This window comes from Cavia porcellus, unplaced genomic scaffold (genome assembly GCF_034190915.1).
Source record: "Cavia porcellus strain 051 isolate PalLab524CR breed Dunkin Hartley unplaced genomic scaffold, mCavPor4.1 scaffold_25, whole genome shotgun sequence".
Taxonomy (NCBI): Eukaryota; Metazoa; Chordata; class Mammalia; order Rodentia; family Caviidae; genus Cavia; species Cavia porcellus.
Genome location: NW_026947508.1, coordinates 27977421 through 27998843, shown reverse-complemented (window position 1 = coordinate 27998843; position 21423 = coordinate 27977421). Strand labels below are relative to the sequence as shown.

The 21423-nt window shown below is 38.9% G+C and overlaps 2 long non-coding RNA genes across 7 annotated transcripts in view; one reads left to right on the top strand and one right to left on the bottom strand.

Moving 5' to 3' along the window:
- The window catches only part of LOC134472996 (uncharacterized), a 33841-nt gene extending 25007 nt beyond the window's left edge, over positions 1 to 8834 (top strand). Inside the window, exon 3 of the long non-coding RNA XR_010043077.1 lies at positions 8697 to 8834. This is a non-coding gene — a long non-coding RNA (uncharacterized LOC134472996). The remainder of the gene's footprint in view (positions 1 to 8696) is intronic.
- Positions 1 to 21423, bottom strand: part of LOC106028014 (uncharacterized) — a 31073-nt gene that overhangs the window by 4458 nt on the left and 5192 nt on the right. The window contains exons 2-4 of one of the 6 annotated variants that reach the window (XR_010043076.1): positions 20822 to 20942; positions 7819 to 12767; positions 1828 to 3914 (exon numbers count right to left, since the gene is read on the bottom strand). This is a non-coding gene — a long non-coding RNA (uncharacterized LOC106028014). Of the gene's footprint in view, positions 1 to 1827; positions 12768 to 13224; positions 13331 to 17023; positions 19174 to 20821; positions 20943 to 21423 lie in introns of those variants that run through there. The other 5 variants (XR_010043074.1, XR_001201633.3, XR_001201632.3 and 2 more) reach the window with 5 other exon arrangements.

The following is a 21423-nucleotide window of genomic DNA, read 5'->3' as shown; positions in this document are numbered from 1 at the left end:
CACGGAGTAAAAAGACTTAAGACATTGACCAGTGTGCAGACTTGCTGGTGCAGCCACTGTCATCAATCCCGGTTCCCAGAGAGGTCTGGGAGCGGGAGAGGGAGATTTGAGGGCCATGCCACAGCTCAGGCTGCATACAGAGCAGCAGGAATTGTTTTGTGATCTAAAGTCAACAAGAGAAAAACACAGCTTCCCTCTATTCTAAACCTAATCCTTATCAGCCAAGCCCGAGTCTCCTCCTGCAGGAGAAAGGAGGAAAGCTCTGTTTTGTACACAGAGAAGCCGCCCATGATTACATGCCATAGCCGGCAGCTCTGTGCCCACAGTAGAATAAAACAGCATTGATTAGGGCCAAGACAGGTACTAAGAGAATGTTCCATAGTTCCGGGCTCAGGGACATCACTGTAAGCTGGGTTGATCAGGAGCACCAAGAAGGAGGGACGCTTCAGTGGTGTACAGAAGATGGGGAGAAATCAAAGAATAGAGAAAGTAGAACAGTGGGATTGACGTAGATTCTCATTTACATTGTGCTTTAGGTTTTGCCAAATATGCTCACATGTGTAATCTCATTTCATCCTCACTGGGCTGTAGGATCTCAAAGGTACTGTCTCATTTGAGAGGCAATATAGCATTTTAATTAAGAACACAGTTTTAAAAATTTCTGGTTAAATGTGGCAGATGGAATAATATATTTATGTCTGTTCCTTCAACAAATTTCACAAAAATGAAAGCAAAGGAATATAAAGGGGCCAGTGATGGACCACAGATGTCAACATATTTTTGGAAGATGACAACTGGACAGAGAAGTTGGCAGAGCTGAGATAGCTGAATACCAAATGCTATAGCAAAAACAACAACAAAAAAGTGCCTGGGCTGGGTATGGTGGTGCATGTCTATAATCTTAGCACTTGGGAGGCTGAGGCAGGAGGATTGTTGAAAGTTCAAGGTTAGCCTGAAATACATAATAAAACCCTGTCTCAAAATGGGCGCGCGCGCGCACACACACACACACACAGAGAAATTAGCCAATTGGAGTCTCAAGACCAGGGAAAGATGGACACTGCGGGTATCAGTTGTTTTTTTTTTTTTTTTTTTTTTTTTTTGTCTTTTTCATTTTTATTGGTATCAGGGATCAAACTCACAACTGCCTGCTTGCAAGGCAGGTGTTTATGCCGCTGAGCTAAATCCTCAGCCCCGGGGTATCAGTTTTTGCAAAAGGTAGAATAAGGGAATGGGATAAAAGTCTACCTAAAAAATTGGGCTCTTAACTGTCACACACAGAGTTGACTGTAACTTTCTTATCCTGGCAGAGACTGAAGTTTTATTATGTTTAAAAACTGACCCAGGGAGTGATCTGGAGATGAACCTCAGTGCTAAGGCGCTTGCCTAGCGTATATGAGTCTCTGGGTTCATTCCTCTGCACTGCCAAAAACAAATGAACAAGCAAGAAAACAAGCAAAAAGTAAGGGAACTGGGCGGGGGGTGCAGTCCAAGAACAATGGGCACAACACAAAGCAAAGAACGCCGTCAGAATGAAAGGAAGGGAGTGGGGAACAGTCTGGACAGTGAAATCCTAGGGCTTATGTGATACCGTTTTTAGAAGGTTTATGGCCGGGAATGTCCCCTCTATGATGGAGAATGGTGGATTTTCCACTAGAGACACTGGACAGAGAAAAAACCCATTAGATTCTGAGGAGATAATGGAGATTACCATAGAAATAATAGGAGAAAATTTCTCAAAGGAAAAAGATATATTTCCAGAAAACAACAAAAAGAATTCTAACAAAAGTAGGACAATATAATCAATGAAAATAGGACCACACCAAGTTTCATTAGAATGAAATTTTTATGTACAAAGATACAAGTAAAATAGCAAAGGTTTCCTTATAGGAAGAACAAGATATATACAAAAAATAAGGTAGAACCAGGAGTATCAGTGGACTACTCAACCACCATACTAGGAAATGCCTCAAAATTCCAAAGAATTTCTACACCATCCACTTTTCAAATCAATTGGAACTTGCTGATAATTAATTATCAATAAATAATTTTCTGAAATGCAATAATCAAGATTTTACTTCTTAGGATTTTTTGAGACAAGATCTTACCCTGTAATTTTTGAGACAGGAAATGGCCTCGAATTCATGGCGATCCTCTTAACTTCTCAAGTCCTGGGATTACAAGCATCGTGCATTCTTTCTCAGGAAGCTACAAAAGCATGTGTTTTATTACACATGGTCTTAGACAAAAGGCCAAGAATGTGTTCTGTTAAAACAAAAGGCAAAAAAAGGACCAAAAGGCAGGCTGAGACAAGGCAGCCACAAGTTCAAGCTCATCTTGTGCCACTTAATAATTTAGCAAGACTTTGTTTCCAAATAAAAAAGGGCTTAGGATGTAGCTCAATGTGAGGTCCTTGGGTTCAGTCCCCAGGCAACACCTTGCACACCCTCCAAAAAAACAAAAACAAACAAACAAAAAAAAAAAACAACTACACACAAAAGACTAAACCACGAAGGAAAAAAGTATATAGGATCTAGGAAAATGGGGCCAGATTTCTAAAAATAATAAAAGAATTTTCTGAAGAAGTTCTGTGTAGAACACCCAGAGAAAGTTGGAAGACTTTGAGAGTCTCCTATAGGAAAAGAAATATCAAGTGGTTTAATAGATTACCTGATGGGATTCATTGCATGGAAATTAACATTTGGAAGACATTTGCATTTTACTGAAGAGTTTGGGAACAAATTTAGATAAAGATCTGAAAAACTAGGGAAATGAGGAAAGCAACAAAGCAACAACCAGACAAAACCACTATCACAAGGGAAGAAAAATATCTAAATAAGCCAGATAATGCAAGATTAGTTTCATCAGTAAATTATGTATACAAAAAGCAAACATTGAATATTGATTTTACAAAAATATGATTTAACTTTCTGGGTATGGTGGCATATGACTGTATTCCCAGTGCCCAGAAACTCAGACAGGAGGACTGTTGCAAGTTCTAGGTCAGCCTGGGCAATGTAGTGAGTTCAAGGTCAGACTGAACTACACAGCGAGACCCTGTTTCAAAAAAAATATGTCAAGAAGGTGTGGTGGCACATGCCTCTAATCCCAGCACTTGGGAGGCTGAGGCAGGGATATAGCTCAACTGCACAACCGCCTGCCTGGCAAGTGCTAGGCAAGTGCTAGGTTGTGAGTTTGATCCCTGGTACCAAAAACAAAACAAAGCAAAAGCAAAAAGAATATTTAGAGGTTAAAACATAGATTCACCTAAAATACTAAGTTCTTGCTTTAGGGAATGAGACTTGAGTAAGGTATAGAGTACTCTATTTTTGTAACTAGTACTCGTAGTACTAGTTGACTTTTTTTACTTTTTGTACTGTAGTACAAGTTGACTTGTTAAAACAATGTACATGTATTGATTTCCTGAATCAAAATGCAGCCCACAATTGTGAATTCTAGAAGACTGAGCATAAGACGAGGTTGTACAGATTAAATGTAAACTTCATTAGGGCAGAGAAGTCTGCACAGTTATGTGCCTTGAACCTCACAGAGTGGTCACTTAATATATATAGTGAGCACATAGTACATTCCATTATCAGTCTTTGTATTTGTCTTCAGGGCACAACCCTTTGACAGGAGCATCAGCATTTCTTCCCCTCATGCATAGGCATGCATGTACTCACATGGACATGTGTGTGTATATATATAGGAAAGCCTCAGGGCATATTTTCATAACAAGCACTTGCTGAATAAATTACGAATGTCTTTGCAATGCAGCATTATTACCCCATATTGCAGACAAAGTAATTGAGGTCAGATGATCCATACTGTAATAACTACCATTTCCAATCTTGGTCTTCAGTCTCTGAGTCTGGTTGGTATTCTTCCCTCAGCAGAGTTGTAGAAGCATGGCACTGAAAAATCATTTATATTTTATGTGAATGACAAATGAACCCATTTGGCTGGAAAAAAGTGAATTTGTGCAGAGGAAGAGTATGAGAAACTATGGAGATGGAAATGATTGTCACTGCTGGAGAAGGTCCTTGATGTAAAGTGGGCAGAGCCTAGAAATTATTCAAAAGAAATAAGAAACCATTTGTCTTTTGTCTTCAAATAAGAGAGGATTTTTAACCTTTAATTTTTCTAGAGACAGAATTTCACTATGAGGTAGAGGTTGGTCCTGAACTCACTATGTAGCCTAGGCTGACCTTGAACTCATGGTGATCCTTCTGCTTCAGCCTCCTTAGTGCTGGGGTCACAGATATGTGCCACCACACTTGGTGAAAGAGATGTTTTAGAAATATTCACTTGGCAGGGCATGAATGCCTCTAAGATGCAACAAAAATAAAATGATAATGCTATAAATTGGAATAAGGAGACAATTGCAAGAAAAAGATGTTAAACAAATCAATGAATCTGGGTACGGTGGTGCATGGCTATAATCCCAGTACTGAGGGAGGCTGAGGCAAGACAATTGCAAGTTTAAGCCAAGTCTGGGCAATGTAGCAAGATGCTGTTTCAAACAAAATAAAAACAGGGCTAGGGATGTAGCTAGTGGCAGTACATCTCTGTGTTCAACCTCCAGTACCACACACACACACACACACACACACACACACACACACACATTACACTCATCAATGAAACTGGTAAAAATGTAGCCAGACTAGTCAGGAAAAAGAAAGAGAAGATACACATTACTAACACAAAAAATGAAAAACAAACAAAATTACCAATGTTAATACCAAGGACCAGAGAAGGTTATCTGTATAGAACTGGAAAAAATTAAAAGAAAAATAAACTGATGTCATGGCACACCTGTAATCCCAATATTTTGGGGAATCTAAGGTAGGAGGGTCACAGGTCCAATCCCAGCCTTGGAAACTTACAAATTAGTGACTCCATTTTAGAAAAGAAAAGATACAATAGATGTAACTGTGCAAAGACCCTGGGAATTCAATCCCCAGTACCACGAAAAAGGGAGATACTACAAACAACTTTATACCAACACCTGGAATAAAAATATATAGTTTTCCTCAATAGGCCAAACTCATTCAGAAAGAAATAAATAATTTGAATAGTTAAATTATTTGTTAAAGTAACCACATCTTGCATTAAGGTAAAAGAAGATGTCCCTATAACTTTAAACTGTTTTTCACAACAAGCCTGACATTCAGTGCCTCCAGAGGCTCCATCTCACTCATCCAACTCATGCAAATATTAGCTTGTGTTAGTTCGAGGTAGGTTTCCATTTCTTATAATCAGAAGGATGTTTCACTGTTCAGGTCCTTGAAGACTGTCCTTTGAGGGTGGTGTCTGTCCATGGTACTGAAAATATGCTTCTGTTAGTGTTTCAGTTTAGGGTTAAGGCCACCATCTTCAACCCCAGGCAACCTCCTCCCGTGGCATCTGTTCATGGTCCTGAGTACGATTTTCATTTGTTACTGTGGCCTTATTAGTCTACCTCAGGACCTATAATGTAGTCATAATCTGCATGTATGAAGATCCAAGGTGATGCTCTCTTCTGTCTGCACTATCAAAGACTTAATTGGTTATGTAGTATACAACCCAGACATTGCCGAGGTCAAGTTCTTGTGACAGATGGCTTCGACACTTGGGGCAGGAAGCCAACCATTAGTTGACAAATCTGGACCCCTGGGGAGAAGTCTGGCAAGATCAGGACCTCTGCTAACTGGGCAGAACTCCAGCCTGATGGGATCAGGAGGAAAAACTAATAAAGGAAGCCTGACACATGGACTTGGTACAATTGGGGGTAATAGAAGGGACCACAGACAGGCAGTGACGAATGGCCAGCGCAGCCCCCAAATACCATGTGCCAAGCTTAGGATGCAACCTTTTGGTGCAGATGGACCTTGGGGAGGCTCTGATGAACCTGAGCCTGTCGGTTCTTTTGCTGGAACTTGACAGTTTACTTCCTCAAAGGCAACCCAACATTATGGGCTGAGCTTCTTTGAAGGCAGATTTGCTCCAGGTCAGGTCAAAGAGAGTTTTGCTGTCACTTGTGTATTACACTCAAATGATGAAAATAGAGATAGAAATGAGGTCAAACAGAGTGGGAGCCTCTTGAGAAGAATGGGGAGTCAATTTCCAACTAATATGTTTAGTTTCTGCTATATGCCAGGGACTGCAAAGATCTTTTACATATACTTCATTTTTATAGACTTCTTCATTTAATCCAAATGATCCAGTGAGAAAGCTTTCTTTCTGAGACAGCTAGTTTTGATCCCATATACATAGGGAAACTAGGCTCTAAAGGGGCAAACAACTGACCCAGGGCTACATGATTTATGTGTGCAGAACCTTTGCCTTTTCCTTCACATGGTATAAGCTCCAAGATGAATATTGCACCCACATATCCATGTTATATCTTCAAGTCAGGCAGTGCTTTTCTGAAGGCCATCCATTCCTCTCCCAGGTGCACCTGGATTGACTGAATTAGGTAGATATCAGTCATGCTGCGCTCTTTAGGTTAGCAATAACTACAGGAGCTCTGGGCATCCATGAAGCATGGGGGTTAGAGAAGGCTAGAGACTCAGGTGGCATAGATAGGGTGGGCACAAAGAATCTCTGTGAAAGGGGGAAGCTGGTATGAATGGGGGTGGGAGAGGGCTGGCTCCCTGCTGTTCCCAGAACGATTCTCACTTGCCAATCGATGGCTGGAGACTCACGCAAGTGCTAATCAGCTCCATTGACACACACAGGCTGGGGCTACAATCCATTTTCACATGGAATAGCAGATCGATTCTTCATTCTGTACAGTCCCCGACCAGTCTCATCAGCCTATCCAGTGAGAGGCTGGATAACTCTCTGCACCTCTGGCCACCTGTGAGCTTTGCCTGTCTCTCTATTCTCCTCCAGAAATGACTTTTCTCCCTAAATCAGAGCCAGGGAGAGTAGCATGGTGGATTTCTTGGCTAGCTGTCCACAAGGCCTAGGTTCCATTCTTAGATCAGCAGCTAGTTGGGTGACTTTGGATCAGTTACTTCACTTCCCACCTCAATTTCCTCAGCTGCATATGGGGATAAAAATGTCAGTTCTGCAGCCTTTCCATGAAGACTCAATACATTTAGCGAACATAATGCTAAGAAATACCACAAGAAATACCACTAACAATATAAAGCACAGTTGGGAGCTGGGGATATAGCTCAGTGGTACAACACCTGATGCACAAGCCCAAGGTCATGAGTTCAATACCCAGCACCAAAAAAGAAAGAAAGAGAGAAAGAAAGTGCAGGTGGTTGCTCCTAAAAGAATACATTATTCCCCCCAAAGCAGCCCTCCTCTTCCACCTCAAGTCCTATCCTATCCTATTGACATAGGTCCAGAAGTTTTGCCCACTCTCAAGTTATTTTAAATTGCTAAAAATGGTTTTGATCCTTGTTTTTGATATGGTCAGATCTCCTGGTGGGGGCTGAATTCTATAAATTGAGCTTAGAGGTAGTTATCAGTGGGTCATCCGGGGAAAGGGGTGTTTCTAGGGCTGGAATAAACATCCAGGCGCCTCCTACTCTCAAAAGTGACATTCCACTCACATTAACAGATGTTTTGACATACTCATCAGTTTTATTTAATTTCAGGGAAAAGATTATGTTTTAGAGATACACTTAATTTTTGTCCCAGGAATATTTTCTTCCAGAAGGCAGAGACCTCTGTATCCCTCAGTTACTGATAATTAGATAGATAGCTTGTTGCCTACACTGAATTAATCAGATTCTTGCCAACTGCATGTACTGGAGGGTAAAGCTACCCATTTCTGGTGTAACCAGAAGAGGGTGAGCTGGGCATGGTGGTACATACCTGTAATCCCAGCACTCAGGAGGCGGAAGCAGGAGGATTGCTGTGAGTTTGAGGCCAACTTGGGCTATATAGTGAGTTCAAGTCCAGCCTGAACTGCATAGTGAAACAGACAGAAAGAAAGAAAAGAAAAGAAATGTGAAAACAGAGGAGACTAATTTGCTGAGGAGATTGGAGGAGATGTGCAGAAAAATGTAGAGGCAAGAACTCCTGATACCCTAAGAGACAGCCACAGCAGGAACTGTCTCTGATCGTTTGCTAATTCCAGAGCACATCAACTATACTTCCTGTGTGCATGTGTGGGGTTTGGTCAGCCTCCCTGTCTTTTTCTACTACAAACCACCATTCATAAGACTGGCATGCATGCATTTCTGTTTCTTGCACTCGTAACGCCTTAGTATAGAGCAGACACCATGTGTGCAACTTCTGCTTTAGCTGTTTTTTAAAAACTATATAGTGTTAGGTTATATTGATTGAATCAATTACCATCTCCATAAACAAACAAACAAACAAGCATTGAATTAGAAGCTGTTTGACCATGGGACAGACTTTCCAAAGTGCTTCTGAATTAGCATTTGTAAACTCTATGTGCCCAGGAGTTAGACTGTCTTGATTTACTCAAAAAGTATGCAGCTGGGTGTGGTGCTGCATTTCCCTAATCACAGCACTCTGGGAAACTCAGGCAGGTAGATCTCAAATTCAAGCCTAGTCTGGGCAACCTAGTGATTTACACCCTGTCTCAAACAAACAAACAAACAAACAAACAAAACAAAAAAAGGTTGGGTATATAGCTTACTGTACAGGCCCTGTGTTCAATCCCTAGTACTGAAAGAAAAAAGTAGTCAATAAATATCAAATAACTATTATATTTTTTGTCCCAGGCCTGCCTGACTGCATTGCAGTCCTTTGGGATGAGGCTGACAGCCCCTTCATGGACCTGCTGGGACCAACTTTCTTTCTCTTAAATTTATCTACCTTAAAACTGCTATGACAAGCTTTCTAAAATATGTACTTGGCTGTGTGTGTCCTGTTCTTCCTTAAAAAGCAATGGCTCCTTTTGAGATTTAACTATTTGGGGAAACTGAATAAAGCATATATTGGATTGTTAAGCACTATTTTGCAACTTTTCTATAAATCTAGTTATTGCCAAACAAAAAAAATTTAAGTAATTACTTACCATTCCACTTACCCTAGTAATTTGAGATACTCAGTCAAATCTTTGCCTGCTATCCACCTGCCTTCCCTACCATTCTTGAGGATGCCATCCTATTGGAAACCTTTCTATTGGTTGGAAGGCTCGTCTGTATGCATTTAACTTTCTTCTCTGTTAGTTTGACAGGCTCCTAGACAGTAGATTTATTTTTTAGACATGCATGTATATTTAATTATATAATCACTTTACAAACATCAATTCATGATATCTTTACAACTCTATAAGGAAGCTACAGGTCAGGCATGGTGGTGCATGTCTGTAATCCTGGCACTAGGGAGGCTGAGGCAGAATTGCTGTAAATTTGAGGCCAGGCTGAACTACATAGTGAAGCTCTGCCTCACCAAAACAGAAAAAAAAAAAGGAAACTACAATATATAACCCATTTTATTTTATTTTTGTCTTTTTCCTTTTTATCGGTACCAGGGATCGAACTCATGACTGCCTGCTTGCAAGGCAGGCACTTATGCCGCTGAGCTAAATCCCCAGCCCCATTATATAACCCATTTTAACAGATGGAGCAACCAAGGGGTAGCACAGAGAAGTTCAATACCAACTGCAGAGTTAGCATTCAAATCCAGACATCTGGATCTAGATGGCCTGCTCTCAATCAGTACACTGTGCTGCTTTTTCAACTTTAGAGCTCAGCTCATGTCCCCTGGAAGCCTTCCTTAATTCCTTTCCAATAAAATCACTTTCTTTCCCACTCTAAGATTCTATAACTTTTTGTATATTCATTTGACTTTAGCTCATTCAATAGTCATCCATACGTTTATTGAGGGTTATTTCCTATCATTTTTCTATGCACTGAGAATCTATTCATCTTTATCAATCTGCTGAATATTATAATGTCATTATGTGCCATTCTGTCTTCTCCCAATGGACTACAGTTTTTCTAGTGATGAGGATTGAAACCAGGGCCTTGTAAGTGCTCTATCACTTGGAATACTTCTTGAAAGTGTTGATATTAATTCTTGCACAGTTCCTGGCATGCAGTATGTCTTCAGTAAATGTGCTCTGCAAGAATAAATTAATAATTATCAAGAATTATGATGACTCTAATAATAACATCAACCATTCAGATGAATCTAGTGTGTGACTGTGACAGTGTGGGTTGTGGGCCAGAGGCCCCACCATCATCAGTTGAGCCCCAGGCTGGGAAGCTTGTGGGGAGATGACCAGTGCCTTGTGCATGTAGACAAAATCATCATTGTCACTGTGATTATTTCTGCCATTAGTATTGGTGTTATGCTACAGTGTGGCAGGTGCCAGCAGCAAGCCGGCTTGCCACACTTCCTCATGGCAAAAGCATCAGCAAAGCAAATGTTCCTGAAAGATGAGCAGCAAGGAGGGTCAGATTCAGGCTAGGCTTTTAGCCTGGAGTCTGAGCAATCTAAATGTCAGTTCTGGTCACCGGGTCCAAGGCACAACCTACTCTTATTTCTACAATTTATCAGTAGTTTGGTATAAAAAAGTGGGATGATTTGAAGCAGGGGTCACTAGATTAAAGAACCTCAAACAAGAATGCTCATCAACTTTCACCGGATAAGAGCCTGAGTGGACAATGGGGTGTAGTTCAGGTGGATCTGGGATGAGAATGGAAAAAGACAGTTAAAAGAGGGGTTAATATGCTCTTGAATTCCTTTGTAGTTCCAAGTCTTCTTGATTGTGTATAATCTTGGGGATCAGAAATCAGATGGCACAAATGGTACTTGTGATGTTTGTGCAGAACTCTCATGAGTCCTCTGTGACTTTCCCTCAGGGGTCCCAGAATCATTGTATTGATTATAGGCTGCCTAGGTGAATGAATTCTCTAAAAGTCATTAGGTCCATTCTCCTACCTCTGGGCAACAGTTTGAAACAATTACAGGTGATAAATAACAATTGTTTGCCAGTGACATATTTGGTGCAGTCAGCTTCAGACAGTATAAGGAAGCAATAGGTCTCAGATCATGGACCCACTCAGTTCCACTGGGTCTGTGTCAGCTCCTGTGGGACCCACAAGGAGAGTGTTGTGTTTTTGGCCATCAGCAGCTGTGACTGCCATGATCCCTGGGGTAATGCAAAGAATAGGAAGGTGTCATTTATCTGAAAGCCCCTGAGACACCAGAGCCTGCTGCTGAAGACACCAGCTAACCTGATGTTTGTATTCTTCCCCAACTACATGCCCCAGGGATGGTGGGGGCAAAGAAATTTTCAAGTGAGAATTCTTCCTTTCCAGGTACAGAAGCTGAGGACTGGAAACACAAAACACAGTTACAGGTATCCAATCTCTAGGCCTCAGATATTCAGGACTGCCTCCATTCCAAAGTCTTCTAACTCAAAGTCAGAAGGCCTGTTTACTTCCTAGAAGCAGAGTCTGATACAGGAATTCTTGTTTAAGGGATTTATTGGGAGAGAAGTTTCTGAAGAAGGATGAGAGCAGGATGAGGCAATTAGTGAAACATTGGCAGGAATATGATCTCAGCTGATTCTCAAGAAAGCTCTGGAGCACCAGTTGGACCATATAATTGGTTCCCTATGTTGAAAGAATAAGTTTTTTTTTTGTATCCTTATGCAAAGAGGATGACAATTTTCTTTCTTTCTTTTTTTTTTTTGTCTTTTTGAGACAGGGTCTTGCTTTGCAGTTCAGGCTGGCCTTGAGCTCACTTTGTAGCCCAGGCTGGTCTCGAACACATGACAATCCTCCTGTCTCAGCCTCCTGAGTGCTGAAATTACAGGCATGAGGCACCATGCCCGGTGAGGATGACAATTTTCTAGAAGACAAAACAGCTATACAGTGCCAATCAATATAGATGAGAGTAGTGCAGTGGTAAATGATTCACTACAGTCCACCCCTTGCACCAACTGACTTCACACATTTTTTCACATTAAATTCACTATATCTATGCATGGCTTCTCCTGGGTCCTGGTTGGCTGCAAAGTGAGAGAACTTACAAAAGATGATTTTGTGGAATATAGCCTTGCTACTGTGTTTGATTCTAGGCTTTGATACTCATCATTTTCCTTTCCACCACTCATTTTAGATCCTCCTCTTCTTTGATTTGTTTTACTGTTAGGGAGTTTTGTATGTTGGTCACTAAATACTTATCAGATTATAGTTACTAAAGTTTCCCATATAAACTTCAGTTGGGCAATGGAAGACTAAGAGAAGTCCCAGCAGATCATGTGAGGCCCAAACGTGTCTTTCTGCTCACATTATGAAACAGCAGTCCTTCCTCTTCATGAAGATTAGGATTACCAAACTGTTCAGGTAGTTCTCTTGTGTATGATGGATGTGCATGAACTCATCTCAGATATATTACTTCTGTTTTATGATGGATTACTGCTGGGTCCACTTGACTTTATAATTTGGTGGGTCTGATATAACCCAGTCCAAAAAGAGAAGGCCAAGCTACATGGATATGTAGTGTCCTATGATTACTCAGTGTCTTTAGATTTGAGCTGCAACTCTTCCATTATGAATTAACAGAAGTTCCCATGTATAGTGCTATCATTTATAATATATAACACAATACTATATATAATAATATAGTATATAATGCTATAATAGATGACATATCGATATGTAATGCTACGGAATTTTTTCTACCACAGATACTTCTAGCAACACCTGAGCAGCTGGGTCAAACAACCGTGTGGTAGGGTTACTAATACAATAGTCTGTAGCTTGATGCTTCTTGCTCTGTGCACGTTAGCAGTCTTCCCCGTCAATACCGTAGATGAGATCACAATTCAATATCTAAAACAAAAATACAAAGCTTACTTAATATTCTGGACAGGTATATTTACCTTCAAGCAGAGTGTACTGCTGATCTGTTTGGGGATAGCACTAAATTCAGGCATCAGTGGATTTTCAGGGCAATGAATGAGTTGATTTAATCTTTAGAAGTGTGGTTATTTCTAAAGACTGTTCATTGGTTGATGAATAGTTTTTACTGAGTGGTTGTCTTGCAAAAGCATATTCACTGGTGTATGTTGTTGACTGATAAAAGGATGTTAAAGTTTGTTCTGGTAATTAATTGTTAGCAAGGGCATAGAATTTTCATTTAGTGGTTATAGAGGCTTAAAACAGATTCTGCCTAGATGTAATGGCTTAAAAAGGTCATCCTTTTATAAGTTTAGAAGTAACATTCACTTTTTTTTTTGAGAGTCTCAATAGGTGGCATAGACTGACCTTGAACTCCAGATCCACCCACCTCAGCCTCCTGAGTGCTGGGAATATAATCATGTACCTCTATGCTCAGCTTAGTAGGGGAACTTTTAAATTCTTGTTTTTTCCTTTTGGTCTTCACTCATTCAGGGCTATAGGAGAGATTAACAATAATTATTGACAGATACTTACCATTATTGTTGATTTTCTATAAAGGTGAAGTTTAATTTGGAGAGGCTTAATTTTAAGTGTCAATCAACATGATCTTAATGTTGTTTTTTAAATCTTTGAGTCATATATTGAATCATCTATCAGAAAAGTGGCTTAATAATCACATGAGACTCTAGACAATAGACAGCCAATAATTGTGAAATAATAGGAATGACTGGAATTATAAGAAGAGTTTATAAGAAACTCTGGACACATGATCCAAGATATCTCAGTCCTGACCAAGAAAGCATTTAAAACAACTTCCTAAATCTACCTTAAAGAACTACATTGTATATTTCCTTAAATAATTTCATTTCACCTGGGATATGAAGTTAGTGGTCAGATTTTTGCACCTATTATATAATCTTTGAACCCCTTCATAAATTTTTCCATTCGATAGGTTTTTGCCTAAAGATTACACTTAGCACCTTGCCAATATAAAGATGTGATACATAAATCTCTTTAGCTTCTATTTCTCTTTTATTATGGCTCTCCACCTTTACTAATGGCAATCTTTTGTGGTAGCATCAAGGCAATAAGCATATCAGTGCATATATTTACTGTCCTTAGTGAATTGACAAACCTCATGAGGGCTACATTTGAGTCATGTGAATTGATTTGTCATCTGGTTAAGGAATTGGGCTTTATAAGAAATTGGACTAGTAATTATAGGATAATTAAAATAGCCTTGAGGCGATACCATCAATGTATCCACTGTTGTTTATTCCATGTGAAAGCAAACTACTTTTTATTTTCCTTCTTAAGTGATATGGAAAACAATGCACCACCAGATCAATAGGTACAAAAAATGTACTCATGGTTGTATTATTCTGCTCTAGAAAACATAACAAATCCAATACAGCAGGGGTATGGCAGCCATTACTGGGTTAAGTTTGCAGCAGTTGACTGTCATCTGTGGTAATCCACTCAGTCCTTACATGGGCCAGATTTGCCAATTAAATGGAGTTACCATTTAATGGAACAACCACCATGACATCTTTCAAATATTTGAGGGTGGCATCAATTTCTGTCAACTCTTCTGTCTTGATAGGGTTTTTTTTTTTTGCTGCTATAACAAAATACTGCAGATTTATAATGAACAAAAATTTCTTACAGTTTTGAAAAATTCAACATTGATGAATTGTATGTAGTGAGGTCCTCCTTGCTATTTCATAACTTGATGGAAGACATCACATGAACAACCAAATATGATAAAGGGCTAACCTCGCTTTTTAAAAAAATATTTTAGACTCACTATGTAGCCCACGCTGGTCTTGAGCTCCCAGTGGTACTCTTGTCTCAGCCTCCCAAGTGCCAAGATCACAGGCTTGAGCTACCATGCCCATCTGGACTTGCTTTTATAACAAAACTACTCTAGTGATAATAAATTCATTCCTATGATAATAACATTAATCCAATAACCTCTGAAAGGTTCCAACTCTCAATACTGTTGCATTATCAAACACATGAACTGTAGGGGACACGTTCAAACCATTGCACTCTCTAATACAATATTGTTGTTATTTTTATTTATTTTCATTTTTTTGGTACTGGGGATCGAACTCATGACCTAGCGCTTATCAGGCAGGCACTTACACTGTTGAGCTAAATCTCCAGCCCTAAAATATTGTTTTTAATAAAAAATACCTTATTCATTTGAAAATTTTCTTCCTATTTTGTAGTAGAAGATCTCCCTCATCCCAGCCAGTATAATTTCAGTTTTTTAGTTGCCCAGGTTATAGTTCCTCTTATGGTCCCTGTTGCTTTTGTTTCTTAGAAACAGCTGGTCAATGTCATGCATAGCTGGTTACTATGATATATAATGCAATCCTCAATTGACCAGCCATTCTGCATCTGTACTTCCTGCTTGCTTACCCCATATAGGCCCTAGACCACCAGAGACTAGGGCCTGATGTTTTAGGAATGATCTCACTGAGTGCCTGTTGACATAAATAAATCTGCCTCCAAATCTTGAGTGTCAATTTTGTGTTTCTTGTTGATGTTGCAATTTCACAATATCTATTATACATTTTGGTTCTCACTGACCCTTTCAGTTTCACACATCAGAGAAACAATATGATGCTTTAACAGGTATGTCCAATTTATTTCATTTAGAGTATGGTCTCAAGGAAATGTCTCATTTATCTTTTTTTATGACAAAGTAGTAGGAGTATTCCACTGTATTAAAAATTACTTCTTTATCCATTCATCTCTTGATGGGGATTTGGGATATTTCCATGATTTAGCTATTACAAACTGTGGTGCTGTAAAAATGTGTGTGTGTGGGGCTGGGGATTTAGCTCAGTGGTATAAGCGCCTGCCTTGGAAGCAGGCAGTTGTGAGTTCAATCCCTGGTACCGATAAAAAGGAAAAAGACCAAAAAAAAAAAAAAGTGTGTGTGTATGTCACTGTGGTATGATGATTTTAATTCTTTTAGGAAGATACCAAAAAGGGGAGGAGCTGGATCAAATTAAACCTCTAGTTCTAGTGTTTTTTTTTTAATTTTTTAAAAATTTTATTTAAAGAAAGACTGAACAAAACAGAAAAGAGGTAGGAATAATACATACTTTCAGAGAAACAAATAAACAGTAAGAAATCACTAGTTGATGTTTACATATTGTCGTTTTACATTTGTTCAAGATACAAAAATGGAACATGTAAAGTGGGAATTCAAACAGTGAGACTGCAAACAGTTCTGTTCAACTGTCCAACAAAAACTTAGTAACATGGTTGTCAATGCTATATACTTAAACACACATGCAGTTATCCATATCTTCATTTATGTTTAGATTAAACAAACTAAAGCAGGTTAAAATCATTCTGAACAAAGAATAATAGTATTGGGGCTGGGGACTTAGCTCAGCAGCATAAGCACCTGTCTTGCAAGCAGGCGGTCGTGAGTTTGATCCCCAGTACCGATAAAAATGAAAAAGACAAAAAAAAAAAAAAGAATAATAGTATTGCTGGGTTTCACATTATGACACTCCAGGATCAGCACTGGGTATTTTAGTGTCTCTTTTTCTTCAAAGTATCTGTTCATCATGTGTCATATGATCATGTCTCATAAACTGTTTATAGATTCTACACATGTATGAGTCTTAACATGTATTTCTATCTTTTCTATATTAGAGGGAGAAATAAAACAAAGTAAGGCAAAACAAAACATATTCCTATAAACACATGAAACAAAATAAACATTTAAGACTGTTGTACAAAGAGTTCTACGATAGTTCCTGTGTTGTCTCTTGTTATCCCCAATAGAATTGGCTATATCATCATAGTATAATTGTCAGTACATAACAGTACTAATAAAAGCACAACTTTGTATATAGTACAGAACTTCAAAAACTAGCAGTTATCAAACCAGAATGTGTATTGTAGAGTCTTGTCATCTTCAGTGAAGTTGCCTATATTCTCAGACTTGATACTATCAATCATATCAATTTTGAATAAAATCTTCTCTGCCTCATTTCTTTATGCTCTTTTTTTGCCATCAGTTGTCTGCTTATCTTCTTTATTCTGTTTTCTGCTCCATTCATTGAGGCCTCTCTGCCACTGTTCCTGGAGTCTTAGTACTTTTCTCTCTCTAGAATGCCCTGGATTATTCTCTGTAGAGTTGGACTGGTGGTTGCAAATTTTCCAAGTTCCTCTTTGTCTTGGACGCATCTTGTTTCTCCATTAATTTCTAGAGACAGTTTAGCAGGGTATATCAATCTGGAATGGAGGTTATTTTCTTTCAGAGCTTAGAATATTTCACTCCAGGCTCTTCTTGATTTGATGGTTTGTGTCGAGAAGTCTGCCATTATTTTGATGGGCCTTCCTCTGTAGGTTATCTGTTTCTTGTCTCTACCAGCTTTTAATATTCTGTTCTTATACTGAATTTCTGGGATCTTGATTATTATATGCTTGGATGTAACTCTGTTTTGGTTGTAGGTGGCTAGAATTCTGTATGCCTCATATATCAGAATATCATTTCTCTTTCCTATGTTTGGGAAGTTTTCCTTAATTATTTCTGTGAATAACCTTTGTAGTTCCTTTGTTTGTATCCTAGCTTCTTCAGTTACATTCTTTATTCTCAAGTTATAGATCCTTTTGTCATCTTCTAGCCTTTGTATTGTTAGTGCTTGTTTCCTTGTTATTTTTAAAAAGTTTTCCCTTTCATACTCCCAGATTGCAAAATTGTCCTCCAGTTTGGATAATCTATCCTTAGTTTCTTTTTTTTTTTGACTTTTTTTCATTTTTGTCGGTACCAGGGATTGAACTCACGACTGTCTGCTTGCAAGGCGCTTATGCCGCTGAGCTAAATCCCCAGCCCCTAACCTTAGTTTCTTTCAACCTATTTTGCCATCTTTCCATAGTTTTTAATTTCCTGGTGATCTCTTTGAATCCACTTCATGTATTCTATATTTTTTTTTATGTTCCTCACCAGATGGTTCTCTCCTTTAAGTTCCTCTCTTCTTCTGTCTGTGTCTGCTTGAGGGGTGCTTAGTATCTCTTTTATTAATTTTCTTATATCTTGCTTTATTTGGCTAAATATTTCACTTTTGAACTCGTCTATGAGGACCGGAATATATCTTTATGTCCACTGGCACTGTGTCTGATATTACATGTTTGCTATTCTCACTCTCCTTTGTATTTACCTGTCCTGGGTCAATGTTCTCAGGGTTGTGGCCTGGGGACTTTTTGTTATTGCTTCCTCTTCCCATCTTTTTTGCTTCTTCCAGGAGGCCCCAGTTTCTTTCTTTGTTGGTTACAGTTCTTCTGAAGCATGCTGGCTAGATGACCCTTCACATTGCAGTGTGCTAATGAATTGCAGACAGGGACAGCATATGCCGGCCCCTCCCTTCCAGATCAGTCAACCTGCTGTGGCCTGCACTATTGTATTACTTTGCACTGCCTCCTCTCCGGACCAGCCAAAGTTCCAAGGTGCCACTGGGCCAGTGTGGTTAGTGTGCCACTGCTGCAGGGACTTGACCTCAGATAACCTATTAGGTCTCAGCCAGGTGGCGTGACCCAGGCCTAGCTCACTCCACCAATCCCATTCAGGAAGGGAACAATTGACTGAAGTCACTGCTGCCCCTTGTACTTGCCAGTCCTGCCTGGTCCCAGAATGTTGTCCGTCGGGGGTCCCCTATTTATGGAATGACTCCTGTCACTCACCACAGGTCGACGTAGGTTCCCCACCAACTCAGCTCTCTGATCAGCTTGCTGACCCTCGAACTCAATGTAACTGCGCCTTCAGTGAGTTGAAGGGGCAGGCCCTCGGACGGCTTGGCAAGTCGCAGCGGGACCTTGGCCAGTCGTGGCAGGACCTCAGCAAGTCATGGCGGGACCCTGGCAAGTCGGCCAGTTGTGGCAGGGCCTCGGATGGTCAGCAGGTTGCCTTAATTTGTTCTTGGGACAAGAGAATTAATCTCCCTCTGTTTGGGGCTCCCCACTCTGTATTATGTTGAATTCTAAGTTGACTATCTCAGAGAGCCTCTGTAGCCAGTTGTTATCTGTCTGCCATCTTGCTCCTCCCCCTAGTCCTACTGTTTTCAGGAATTTCCATACTGATTTCCACAGTGGTTTCACCAGTCCACACGCCCATCAATAGTGGAGAAATGTTTTTTTCCTTGCAGCTTGCCAGCATTTGTGATTGGTTGATTTATTGATAATAATCATTCTTTCTAGGGTAAGATGGAATCTCAGTGTTTTGAGTTGCATGTCTCAGGCAACTAGGGCAGGAGGAGGAGGAAAGGAAGGGAAGGAAAGGAAAAAAGAGAAGGAAAAAATGGAAACAAAGCTTTTGTAATGAGGAGAGGAAGAGAGGTCAGAGGGAAAGGAAATGGAAAAAAAGAATTAAGATGTATCATGTCCAGGTACAAACTCTCTATGATGAATGTTATCTTTGTATATCTAACATGTACCAGTAACATTAATTTCAAAAACAAAATACTTTTATTAAGATACAATTCACATACAATAACATGCACACACAACTTGAATTTTTGACGTATGTATGTATATGTGAAGACAAAACCACAATTAAGATAATGAACATATTCCTTACACTCCATAATCTATTCATGCCCATTTATCCAATCTTTCCCTTCCATTCTGTCCTTTGACAGCCACAGATCTTCTTTCTGCCAGTATAGATTAGTTTACATTTCTAGAGTTTTATATTAAGCAACCTTACAGGGTATACTCTTTTTGTCTGCCTTTTTCACAATTATTTCAGGTTTATCAATGTTGTGTGCATCAGAAGTTCATTCGTTTTTATTGTTGAGCAGTATTACGTCATATTCCTATACCACAATGTGCTGCCTATTCACCAGTGTGACTTTCTTCTTTTTCCAATTTTTGACTATTCCAAATAAAGCTGTTTTATATATTCCTAAGTCATTGTGTGTCTTTAAATTTAGGTACCTTGTATTCAGCATGTGATGAGTCATGCTTTTTATCTATCTGACGATTTCTGGCTTTCAATTGAGATATCTGGATCATTTATGTGATTATTATACGGTTGGATTTAAATTTACCATCTTTGTTTTTCTTGGCCTTATCCTTTCTGTTCATTTTTTCATCTTTTTATTTTCTCTTATAGTGTGTTATTCCATCTTATATTTTCTATTGGCTTATTAGACATAATCTTTTGAGCACTGTTTTAATGGTTGGTTGGGTTTTTGCATATATATTTTACTTATCACTGCCTACCCTCAAGTAATACTATACTATTACTTGTACAGTATAAAAACTTTACAGCAATGTATTCCAATTTCCCCTAATCTAGCCTTGATACTTTCATTGGCTTATATTTTACTTCTGTTGGGGCAGATTTATAATGTAAGAACACATTTATAAAATAGCAAACTTACAGATATTTTATGATACAAATTAGAGAGCAATTAGGAGTCTCTGACCAAGTTTCTGCTAAATTCAATTGATCTTGACAGTGTCTAAAGCCCAGTTACATACCTCTGATAAGCACTGAGTTAGAGTAATTATTTATGCCTTAAGACACCCTGGGATAGTCAAGGACACATTTAACTATGCTCACACTGTAAGGACCCTCTCCTTTGGTTCCTTGAATATTTGTATATTATGATAAACAATTCAACAAATCTGTTCAAGACTAGCCTGTCAGTCAATATGACACAATGCGTACAACCAATTGTGCAACTTTTGTCACTTGTTTCTTCCCATTTCTAAATGCCACATAAACCAAACTCTTTATAAAGTCACAGCTGTTGCCTTTGGGAATAATCCTGCAACAGTCTGCTGGCAAAATAATGCTGCCTTCTTATCTCCTTGATGCAGTCTTCCTTTTGATTTGACTTGGGAATTTTCTTGCAACATTTATAAGTATATATCATGATTATGTTATTTTTAATTTAAACAATTATGTTAAAAAACATACCCACCATAAGAAAGAAATCCTTTATATTTACCCATATCTTTCCATTTCCAGAACTCTTTGGGTAGCTCTAGGTTTTCATCTGGTATTATTTTCTTCCCACTTCCAGAATAATGATGAGCTTTGCTTCAGTTTTTCTATGTTGAAAATGTCTTCTGAAAAGAAAGGAATTCTGTTACTACAATTTTTTTTTCTGGTACTTTAAAGATGATTTCTCACTGTTTCCTGCATTTATATCATGACAAAAAGTCTGATGTTATATGTATCTTTGGTACTCTGTTCATAATGTGGGTTTTTCTCTGACTGCTTTTAAGGTTTTCTTTTTATCACTGGTTTTAAGTAATTTGATTGTGTTGTGGATCCGTACAGCATGCTTCATGATTTTGTTATCGAGATTTATTTAAATTCTTGGATATATAAATCTACATTTTCCACCCAAATTGGAAACTTTTTGCTACTATTAATTAAAATAAAATTTCTGTCTCTCTGTTTTGGGGGACTTCAAACACACTACATTAGGCTACTTGATCTTGACTCACATCGCCAATGATGCTATATTTTTTTCACTCATTTTCCTCTGTGTTTCATTTTGGATAGTTTCTATGTGACATTTTTCATATACTATAATATTTACAT